This window comes from Protopterus annectens, chromosome 7.part0 (assembly GCF_019279795.1).
Source record: "Protopterus annectens isolate FY-2018-M chromosome 7.part0, PAN1.0, whole genome shotgun sequence".
Taxonomy (NCBI): Eukaryota; Metazoa; Chordata; order Ceratodontiformes; family Protopteridae; genus Protopterus; species Protopterus annectens.
Genome location: NC_056739.1, coordinates 1,060,658,065 through 1,060,670,268, shown reverse-complemented (window position 1 = coordinate 1,060,670,268; position 12,204 = coordinate 1,060,658,065). Strand labels below are relative to the sequence as shown.

The 12,204-nt window shown below is 37.9% G+C and overlaps 1 protein-coding gene across 1 annotated transcript in view; it reads right to left on the bottom strand.

Annotated features, from left to right (window-relative positions):
* Window positions 1–6,762, bottom strand: part of CHDH (choline dehydrogenase) — a 312,713-nt gene extending 305,951 nt beyond the window's left edge. The window contains exon 1 of the mRNA XM_044077617.1: window positions 6,584–6,762. The gene's annotated coding sequence lies outside the window, so the exon portion shown is untranslated. The remainder of the gene's footprint in view (window positions 1–6,583) is intronic.
* Between the last annotated feature and the right edge of the window lie 5,442 nt (window positions 6,763–12,204).

The following is a 12,204-nucleotide window of genomic DNA, read 5'->3' as shown; positions in this document are numbered from 1 at the left end:
GCACCACTCCCACATGGACCTTCTGGGCAACAAAATGAATAAACAGAACATCACACCTGTAACACTTTAGAGAAGCAAATAGCCCCCTTTTTGCTGATGTACCTTTCTTAACTGAAATGTAGCATAATTTCATTACAAAGCTTTGGTACAATTGCATTGTCATTGCTGAATTGAGGCAGTGTTGTTACCCATATTGTGTAGCACATTTGCTTAATTATTTGGTGTCAGAAAAATATGTATTAATGTGTGTATTAGTAATATGCTTAGTGCATTTAGAGCTTGAAAAGGGTTAACACATTTATTATATTTAATACTGCATAAATCTGTACAAACTGCAGATGTTTTCTGACCTTGTATTGTTAGCTAAAATCTTGCTTGTGCCTTGGAAATTTACTGAAAAGCAGATGATTTCTGCTTATGTTAGGAAAATAATGAATAGAACAATAAGCTTAGACAAGAAGTTCCGTTTGTGCTGTGAAAAAATACACAGCTGTAGAAGCTATAGATAATTAGGACAAAGCCTGTTTGAAAATATGAACTGCAATCAGCATTTGCTTGTATCTGAATTAGAAGAGTACCTTGAAATGTAACACTGTACAATGGAAGCTTGTAAACGAGTTAGAGCCCACCAAGGCCAGGTTGTTTTTCTCAAAAGTTTCTCACAAATCTAGTCATGTCAGCAGAAAATCTGAGTAACATCTGCTGTAGAACAATACTGAAAGTTGTGTTTGATTACATCAGCCATAGAAGGCCATGTCTTGTAAAACAGTATAAAAATAAACGTACTTCCTGTTAGTAGTTAGACAAATCCTTGTATTTGCATGTTTTTGTCTCCTTGCGGCAAGCAAATAAATATACCTTAACTGAACCTTACGTGCATTGGTCTTTGAAGTTTTTTCCTTTGACAGATTGGTCCTTCGGACCGGAAACCCTCACTTCGCCTTGGATCAGACAGGCCAGGTGGCTTGAAACTGTACGGGGAAGAAACCACATTGGTTCTTCTTAGTTGAAAAGCCCTCTGACTGAATTGTCATACAAAAGAGGCCAGCCACTTTCTGATCTGCGACTGAAGGATGGGTTTACTCGAACCAGGTGATCAATCACGAAGGCTCAGGTAAGGTGAATCTACTTTTTTCTGTTTTAGATCAGGGACTAGATTTGTATTTATTTTGTTAAGACTTTGTTTATACAAGTCAAGGACAAAAAGATTACTGTCTTGTCATAGATCAAGGAAACAGAGCAGGTAGGCAGTCATTCTGAAGAGACTATAACAAAATCTGTGGTACCACGTTAAAAATAAGGAGTTACGTAACGATTAAAAGGGTAGAGCAAAATGAATAATAATTGTACAAAAAGATTCCAAAATCCGCCGTTAACCGAAGACGCTAAATACATGCAGTCACAGCGTGCTGATAATATTAAATACTACTCAAAATGGGTTAATAAGTATGAATTTGATGGTAAATTAAAAAAATCTTCACTTGTCAAACTTGTCAAACAGCTTAAAACTGATTCTAGAGGTCGAGTAAAAAAGCAACGTCAATTAGGAATTCCTCAGGCACACAAGTGGATTGAGGAAGTAAACCGAAGGGAACAAAAGAGTAATAATTCAAAAGCAATGTTTTTAGATAAGGAGGACAATAACTTAGTAATAGCGTCAGCCCCTCCACCTCCCTTACCAGAATATGAGGCAAGTGAACAAGTTAGTCCACCCCTGCGATATCCTGCTGTCACTATAAGTAGAGACACTACAAAAGCGAAAACGTTTATTAGAGATCCCGTCGAGGCCAGGTCTCAAACACGGGCAGGAAGCTCAAAAGGGGACATTGAATTATATCAAATGGGTAGAAATTCACGATTTATGAATGAAGAAAAAATATGCCCACTTATAGAAGTGCTTAATCCTCAGGCAGGGCATCAGGACCCAACTATTCTAGTGTATAGACCCTGGACTCCGGAAAACATCCGGAAAGCCACTGAGGGAATTCCCCATCCAAAAGTTAACTTTAGAAAGTTCTTAAAAGATTTGCAAGAAATGAGGCTAAGTTAAAAAGTAGCTATTTGTAAATGCACAGCTCATACCAAGCAACAGGACAGGATTTCAAAAGGCAATGCGAGAGCTGATACAGCTGCAAAGCAGGCAGCTTCAAAAGTATTTCTTTTGAATGAGGAATTACAACCCTCTGAGATTTCAGACTTAGAAATGTTAAAGACAATGTAGACACTTACTACGCAAGTTGAAAAACAAAGATGGGTAAAACGAGGAGCAATTCTCGAAAAGGGGCTGTACATCTCTAAAGAAGGAAAACCGATATTGCCGTCTAATTTGTTTAGATATGCAGCTTTGTTGAGCCATGGGCAGTGCCATGTCTCAACAGGGGGGATGGTACAGCTGTGAACCAAGTGCTCACGACATATGGATTCTTAAATTATACTAAAATATTTTGTTCGATGTGCCATGTTTGTAATAAACATCATGCACAAGAGGCGTTAAAGCCCAAGCAAGGGAGTTTCCCTACACCACCGTATCCGTTTCACAATATCTGTATGGATTTCATAGAGTTGAATAAATGTAAAAATAAGAAGTATTGCCTTGTCATTGTAGATATGTTTTCCAGATGGGTGGAAGCCTTCCCAACTAAAAATCCAGACGCAGCAACTGTGGCCAAAGTCCTTGTTAAAGAAATCATCCCTAGATTCGGCATTCCGGAAAGGATCTACAGTGACAATGGCACACACTTCGTAAACCAGACCATACAACAGTTAAGTAGACATTTTGGTATTTCTTTAAAAAATCATTGTGCGTATCACCCACAATCTGCAGGGCTAGTAGAGAGGCATAATGGGATTTTAAAGAATAAGCTAAGGAAGTTAATAGTAGAAACGCAGAGAAATTGGGTGTACTGTCTGCCCCTGGCACTGATGAGCATGAGAACTGTTCTGAATGCAAAAGGATTGACTCCTTTTGAAAAGTTATTTGAAAGGGCTTATTATATACCTCAGTGGAAATCTCTCATGCCCGCAGACCAGGAAGCTGACAGTACACTAGCTGAGTACATGCGAAACTTGTTAAATTCTAAACATTTGTTGCAGTCAAATTCTGTTTCAGATAAAGAAAGAACTAGACCGTCAGAAGTGGCAGTGCCCCCCGGAACTTGGGTTTGGGTGAAGACAGTAAAGAGAAAGAATTGGGCATCACCAAAGTGGAAAGGTCCATATCAAGTGCTTCTGTCGACACCCACTGCAGTCAAGATAGCGGAGCGTGCCTCCTGGATCCACCTGACGCACTGTAAATTAGTCAAGAACTTTGAACTGGACAAAAACCTTGTCACATGCCAAGAATAAAAATGATAGAGTCCAGAAGAAACAGGAATGCAAAACAACTCTTTCCTCAGAAGTATTGCATAATCATCCTGTTAACTGTACTAGTGACAATAATCTTTTTGTTGTGGCCTTTCCTTTTCCCAGCCACACAGACTGAACTGAACAAACGTGAAGCGTTACTCATTGACTGGCATCCAAACTTTAACACTTACCAGGCAATTAAATATGTATGCTGAGACTTTCAATGTTTCAAATTGCTGGATTTGCACAGCTTTGCCGACAGCATACAGGGGGTTATTAATAACTACAGTCCCCCTAGGGGTCAATGACACCTGGGAGAACTTGATTTATGATACCTCAACCATTACATCACAAGATAAAATAGCATTGCACTTGTCTGTTCCACAAAAGGGAACTGTGTTTTTATAAAAATGATACTGTTCAGGTGGGTTGGAGTAATTGCAATGTGACTGTTCCTTATAAATGTTACACTAAAGGTAACAAAGTAGATCTTTATTGTAATACAAACTATAATTCATTTCTTGGACTGATGCATAAAACACTTTATGAAGTAAAACATAATTCTGTTCTTTATAAACAACTGTCTATAACAGATAGAAAAATGTTTCATGCAGGGCAAGTGTATATTCATAGCAAAGTTACTACTAAAGTAGAGAATTGTTACTTTGTGTGTGGTAGAAAGGCATACAAATGGTTACCTGAGAATTGGTCCGGCAGTTGTTTTTTGGGTTACCTGGTTCCGCCCATACGACACACTGCAGTTTTGCCTCGAGGAAAATTCGAAATGTCCGAGAGGTCATCAAGAAACCTGTAAATCCATTGGGACAAATCGATGCGCGTTGGAAAGACCATCATTCCATAGGCAAAGGACTGACACATATGGACTTAAGTGATAGCGTTATATCGTGGGCAGGCATATTACCGGCATATGGAGCAGTGAACTCGATCTGAAAGCTGAGAAAACTGTCGAAACTTCTCAAAGTAATGAGTAATGCAACTTTTTCCGCTCTCAAATTGGTGCTGATAAACTGAATGCTATGAAAACTGTAGTGCTTCAGAACCGCATGGCTCTCGACTTCACCCTAGCAGTGAGAGGTGGTACTTACTCTTTAATCCAAAAAGAATGCTGTTTGTATATTCCTGAACATAAACACGAGACAGACAATCATCTTGATCTAATTCAGCAAGTGTCGGCCATGACCAAACCAGGCATAAACCCACTGACGGACTTTTTCCAGAAATGGTTTGGGGGGTGGGGTACCATCCTAATGAACATCCTGATTGCCATTTGTGTAGGAATGCTCCTACTGGGAGTATGTGTTTGTTGTGGCATCCCCTGCATGAAAAGACTGATTAAAGACCTTATAGACATGTCAGTTTCTGAAACCTTATATCAAAGTGCTGAGTTTGAAGAACTGTTAAAAGATTGAAAATGCTTTCATAAGTTTAAACTAAATGACTCTCTTAACTGCAAATCCTGAGTGGAAGAGGTTAGGAGAAGAAAACAAACTGTTTATGCTTATTTTGAAAGTAGAATAAAAGTATTAAAAGGGGGGAAATGTCAGAAAAATATGTATTAATGCGTGTATTAGTAATATGCTTAGTGCATTTAGAGCTTGAAAAGGGTTAACACATTTATTCTATTTCATACTGCATAAATCTGTACAAACTGCAGATGCTTTCTGACCTTGTATTGTTCGCTAAAATCTTGCTTGTGCCTTGAAAATTTACTGAAAAGCAGATGATTTCTGCTTATGTTAGGAAAATAATAAGCTGAGACAAGAAGTTCCGTTTGTGCTGTGAAAAAATACACAGCTGTAGAAGCTATAGATAATTAGGACAAAGCCTGTTTGAAAATATGAACTGTGAAAAAATACACAGCTGTAGAAGCTATAGATAATTAGGACAAAGCCTGTTTGAAAATATGAACTGCAATCAGCATTTGCTTGTATCTGAATTAGAAGAGTACCTTGAAATGTAACACTGTACAATGGAAGCTTGTAAACGAGTTAGAGCCCACCAAGGCCAGGTTGTTTTTCTCAAAAGTTTCTCACAAATCTAGTCATGTCAGCAGAAAATATAAGTAACATCTGCTGTAGAACAATACTGAAAGTTGTCTCTGATTACGTCAGCCATAGAAGGACATGTCTTGTAAAACAGTATAAAAATAAACGTACTTCTTGTTAGTAGTTACACAAATCCTTGTATTTGCATGTTTTTGTCTCCATGTGGCAAGTAAATAAATATACCTTAACTGAATCTTACGTGTATTGGTCTTTGAAGTTTTTCCTTTGACATTTGGCATCATTTGCCTGCTTGCTGCACAGTATAACATAACTTCTGTACCACTGTTTTGCGACTCTCTCCGATGTGGAAGCTTGCCTGTTACACTTTGCCACACACACTCAAGTATTATTATTGGCTCTGTACAGATTCCTTGTGCTGTTAGGTTGAGAGGTATGCCTCACTTCTTTGCACTTTATATGCTTTAATTTGTCTAGGACAAAAAAAATATATATATAATTCTGCAGTGAAAATTGCAGCTAATCAGGTCTGATTTTTGATAGGCATTAAATAATAATTTCTTTATAATTTTTGTTAAACAGTCAGTGCCACTGAGTCCAGTGGTACTTATTAATATGATTAGTTCATAACCTGCTCAGATCTGCATGATGTCAATGACATTACACTTTAAGTCATAACACGGAAATTGTTTGCTCACAAGCATGAATGCCCAGGACGTCTAATTAATATTTCTCTCCAAGGGTTGCTGCCTTACATTAAGTATTTTGATCCACGCATAAAACGCGGTAAAGTGTGGCAAGCTAGACGAATGCTTTTTACAAATAAACTCTGATTCAAGAGACCTGCAGATTTATATTGCGCAATTGTCTTATAATTCTTTGCATAAACATGCCTTTGTGGTCACACTGCCATTCGTACATTTTGTCCTTGCAGTTCCAGTTTTTAAAGAAGCCCTTGCTCATGGAAAAGTACCGAAACTCAGCCGTTCCTTAAGCAATTACGTGCTGCAGAAAAGTGCACTAGTTGCATCCAAGCAGAAACAATGCAAAAGTTCATAAATTACTGCACATACTTTAACTCTTCCAAATGGAGCATGCATCATTATTAAATATCATATTCAGATTTCGAATTTCTGCACGTTTTACAACTATAAAAACGTTAAACTTCCTATTAAGCATTTACTAATTAATTTTACAGATTAAAACACGTTTACCTTTATTTCAGCTTTTTTCCTCATATGTTTGTCCCATTCATTTCGATGGGTGGGTTTCTAGTTAAACAGCTGACTCAGATTAACAATGAGTGACACTCAACGAGGACTTAAAAGTACAGCTGTTGATTGCAGTTTTGCTGTCAGAACCATTGGCACGAATTCCATTAAGTATCGCGGAACTGGAAGAGTGACGTCACCAAATGACTGGAATAGGCGAAAGCGCGAAGTACATTACTAACAAAACTTCGAGTTTTTTTAATACGTGCAAGGCAAAAATATATGCGTTGTAGTAAATGGGACTGGAGAATCCTCGCTGGTAAAATATATTAACGCATTTGTTAATGTGTTAAAATAAGTACACATTGAATAACAGTTTCTTCTGCGAGTTCACAAACTTGTGAAAGTCTGCGTGTGGTTTGAAGAAAATTAAACTTTTTTTCTGACAATTCACTAAACATTGTGAAACTAAATGCTGCTGTGGAAACAATCTATAGCATTTGTAGACAATAAACGCAGTCAATGGGGTACAACTCTAAAACGAGTTGAGGAGGTGAAATGTATTACCATGGCTAATGTTAGCATTTTGGGGCCCCAGCAAATGTTAAGTTGGGGGCTCCAAGGCACATCCAGTGTAAGTATCACCCTGCCATCCCTTCTAAGCAACCGTTTTGCTCATACTGCAAAGTTTTAGACGTAGTATGCACTAATACCTTTCAACTGTCCCCAATTTTGAATTAAATTTTGGCACTGCCCCTCTTAATCCCTCCTAAAATGGATGACTTTTATTTATTTATTTCACATTTGTTAACCGGGACAGTCCGACTGGACCAGGTCCATTTACAGCGGAAGCCCGGGGAGAAAAGCTCCACATATATTAACAGAAATACTAGAATTTAATATATAGTAGTAAAAAAACTGATACTAACACATTATAACAGCAAAAATCCAGCTAGAAAGACAGAAATATAAAACAGACAGGATAAACTCAACAGCTGACCAGACTAAATACATTTAACATTGAGAATCATGACATACAGCATGTTAAAATTAAGTTCCTGTATTAAAGGGATAAACAACTGTAGCAGTTACATTAGTCAAGTAATAAGCCGTTCAGCTTTCCACACAGCTTAAGCGGTGTTTTTAGGTTATACATGGGCAAAGCTAGGTGCTTATGAGATGTGATTTTAAAGAGTTTTTGAAGTGTGAGGTGGTGGGGATAGAGATCAGTGATGGGGGGAGTTTGTTCCAATTTTTAGCAACAGTGTGGGAGAATAGTGCTTTTCCAGCACTTATCCCTAGAGATGCATAGACGTGATTTGGCACTAGAACGGAGGGTGCAATTTGTTACAGAGTAGGTAAGTAGTTGACTTAGTGATGGAATTTTATCAGGATACTTCAGAATGTTATAGGCAGTAACCAGTTGGTGGTAATTTAGTAGTTCGGGAAATTTTAACCATTTTAAGCCCCTTAGAGCTAGACAATGATGGGATCTTTTGGAGGAAAGGTGGTGAATTACACTTAGTAAATAGTGACAATAATTAAGGGCTGTAGACTTCTTTAACTTCAAAAGCTGTAAAATTAATTCACCTTCTCTTATTCTGTCATTGTCTCAAGTTAATAGTACTAATATTTTAAAAGTGTCCTTGATTTTCTCTGGATTTGTCCCTGATTATTTCGGCATTTGTCCCTGACTGGTTGAGAGCTATGGTATGCACAGACTGACCTGTAACTACAATGTGCTTACATTAGAACCACACTTTGTTGACCCAACTCACAAAGGGACATTCACAGTTAATGACATTTACTTGCAACAATGATACAGTACAACGACTCTGTGTACAGATCTGAACTTAGGTGAAATGGTGCCCTACGCACGGCCTACTGTTTCAGCCCCACATACACACACTCCAGTGCTCCCCTCTGTTTGCCCCCATTTTCGGGTCCCCATAGCATAGACATTACCTTTTTTTTCCTTTTATCACATTTTGCCTTACACATCAGCTTTCTCAAGAAGCCACGACTTTCAATATGTTCTGAAGTGCATTTTAAAGTGTTTTTCTTTTTACACAACCTTTTCATCCAGTGACGGTTAGGCAGAAATTATGATTAAGGAAAGAAATTCTCTGTTGCTGTTCAGCTTTAATTTTCCTTGCATCTTTTAAACAAACCTTTCCTGACCAAGACAGCACAATAATAGCCATTTAGCAAATAACTTAATTAAGTCAGTGCCCACAGAAGCCACAGGGTTTGCAGTTGCTCTGGGATATATTCTAGGGCATTTTCCCAAACTTTTAACCCAGTGGTGGCCTAAATAAAAATTGTGAGTAAGAAAAGAATTTCAGTCTTATTTTTTTATTTCTTTCAAGGAAGATGGAAGTTGTGCCCAAGGCTTAATGCTCAGTTGACAAAATAGTAGCTCGCAAGAAACTAACAAGGCAATTGTTGTTAGGATGCACAGGTTCTATCTGAGAATACTGCCTGCTAGCCTCTTTAACACTCCAAAAAAGACAGTCACTGCCTATGCATCCCACTGGTGTTCAAATACGATGAAAGCAGAGGTTCAAATTGCCATAGTCATGCTTTTCAAGTGACTGCTGACATACATATAAACAGACCTCTCAACCATATCGAATTCCTCTGTATTTACTGGTTTTGAGGGAAAAATAATGGGGTGCCACACATTTCTGAGTGGCCCCTTTAATTCCTGATTTCCAAAAAAAAAAAAGGTATGGTTGATGTCATCACGCATCACCAGTATATCCTGCCTCTGCAGCATCATCGACCTGTAAGCCCGTGCGTGTGTGATAGCTTCATGATGCAGTCCCTGACTACCTGTTGGACTGGAGATGGATATTATGTCTGCGTGGCATGCTGATATTTGTTCTCAGAAGTTTGGCTAGTGCTATTGTCAGACCATTGTGAGGTTATTAGTTATATGGCACAACCCTTTTTTTATTTTTGCATTATTTCATGTAAGTTGCACAGCATATTGCTAGTTTAATTTTGACATTTGGCTCAGTCTGTTCTCACCCTGTTCTGTACTGTAGGTTCCCTCCTGTTGGCTTCATTACGGTAGTAGGTTTCTTTTATGTGGGGTACAGATTTGAATTTTGAGCTCCAGTTTCCGTATAATTAAAACAATGATGCAGAGTGTAAGAATCCAAAAACCTGGCAACCTGCACTTGTTGCACAGTGGGCTTAGAAAGCACTCTTATTGCCACTGATTTGTAATACCTTCCCACTACCCACTCACATAATCATACTAAATTGCAGGCTGTGGATTCATACTGTATGTGTTAGTGCTTTTATTACTGGTTGCCAGTTGGTACTTGGTAACTGTGGACAGCAAACCACATTTTCCTCAGCAACTACGAAGGAAACCCAGCCGATAAGTGCATTTTTATGTATGAAAAATTAAAGGTGAAACTCAGCTATATACTGTTCTTGTTAACTCTTTGATTGCATGTGCTCTCACCCTCAACTGCTGACTGTGGTGCTGTTTTGTAACGTGAGCCGTGACACAACTAGGTGTCACAAAAGATGAATCATATCTCTTGGTCTCTTAAGGCAAGAAATCTGGACCAAAGCCTAAAATGATTGGGAGTGGGAAAAAGGCCAAAAATATGGACAGATTGTAAATATTGCTCATACATTTAGAACATTTATAGAATAAGGATCTGTGTTAGCATTTTCTGAATGATTTGAAATAAGTTTTTTTTAGTCATTTTTATCATCGGCTATTTGCCAGAAAACCACAAGTTTTATGAGGAACAGACCAAAAACATCTGGACAGTTGAGAAGTGTGCAGCAAGTTGTGTGAAAATAAACTATCCTGCATTTAAAAATGCACGTTTTCTATTTATTTTGAAAACCATTTGCTTCCATAATCTGCATCCAAATACATTTTCATTCTGATGCATTCTTTAACGGTTTGATGATGGGGGATACCTACCATAACGTACAACTGTTTTCAGAAGGGTGTGAGGTAAGCATATTTACATAAGGGCATGGGGAGGGGAGGGAGCAAAAAATGCTTAGGATGGTCTATACAGAATTTATCAGATAGCGTAGTGGTAGTATGCATTTTTTTTTCTATTTCTATACACAAATACTGCGATTCTATGAGAGCCAGAGAGAGCAATGCATTCTAAAGAAAAATCGGAGATAGCCAGAGAGTAATGGCAAATTAATATGTTTAATATGCTTGCCAAAAAGGACGATACTACCTTCCCACCAAAACAAATTAAAACTCTGTATATCCTGAACGTCAGAACGCAAATGTCACGTCATCATGAACTGTCTAAAGAGTAGTTTTTAGTAAAAATATTGAGTCCGATGATTGGATTGTGTGGAGTAGGCTACTTACATTTTATTAACTTGTTATGTGGTTGCATTTTATTTATATTTGTAAAAGCTCAGTCTTAGGCGATGGGCTGGCAATGGATAAAAAAAGTTTGCAAAGAACATGGTGAGTGTTTATTTTTCATTGTCTGCTTCCTGATTGGTAAATGGCTGTTTCTCTTTTAGCTTTTTTGACCATAATCAAGAAAGTGTTTAATGAGTGAATTCATATTAATGGGCTCTGATCTCTCAAGTTTACTGTCTCTGATTTTGGCACAAAATTTATCTCATTTCTTCCTAATCCCTCCTAAAACTGGGGTGATTTTTGAGAGAAAAGGTGTTGGATTGCATTTAACAAGCAAATCAATTGCTGACACCAGGGTAGAGAGGAAACACAGAAGGACTTAATAGACAGTCACAGAGGACAGTTCTCTTTCATCTCAGCAGAGATGTGATTGTATTGCTTCTGCTGTATTGCTGTCTACTTTTGTACAGGCTAGGATAGGGAAAGTTCAGTAATAGTATAACAACATTCACATTAACCATAGGTAGGTAGAGAGACCACAATGTACAGTTGCCTATTCATAAGGCTGACCCCTGAGTTTTAAGCAGTTTTACTCTTCAGAAATGCACTATAAAAGTGTAGATTATATATTGTTCTTCAGTATATAGGTTATTCACAGATCAGTGTGTTCTGATCAATATTCCATACTACACTTGTATGTTCCATTTTATCTTGGAGAAATTGGAGTTGTTAAGCTTCATTGTGGACCATTGTCTCTGAACAGCTGCAACTGGCCATCTCTGCTGGGTAGTAACGGTAATATTGCATATCATTTCCTGAAAATGGATATGAAGTGCTGAGATTTTATAGAATATGCTTATCATACTTCACAATCTCTCAGAGCAAGAAATCTGGACAAAGCCAAAAATAATGGTAGTACAAAGGCTCAAAAATAGGGACAGATTTTAAATATACTGCTCCTGTAAACTACTTAGATAGTTGATAGAATAGGTTTTGCTTTATTATGTAGTTTCTCAGGGATATGAAGTCTGAAATTCAGATGTCTGCCGTTATTTATTATTATTTAGTGGCATCAATCTTCATGTTGGTATCCCACAGTTCCATTGAAGTGGGCAGGGTTACATAATTATGTATGCAAATGTTCTGTGATATACTGCGAAACAAAAATCAACACATGACTCCTTAGGAAATATACGGGATACACCATTACTGTTTACTGTTGGTTTTGCTGCTCTTTCATTCCTTACAGACATTT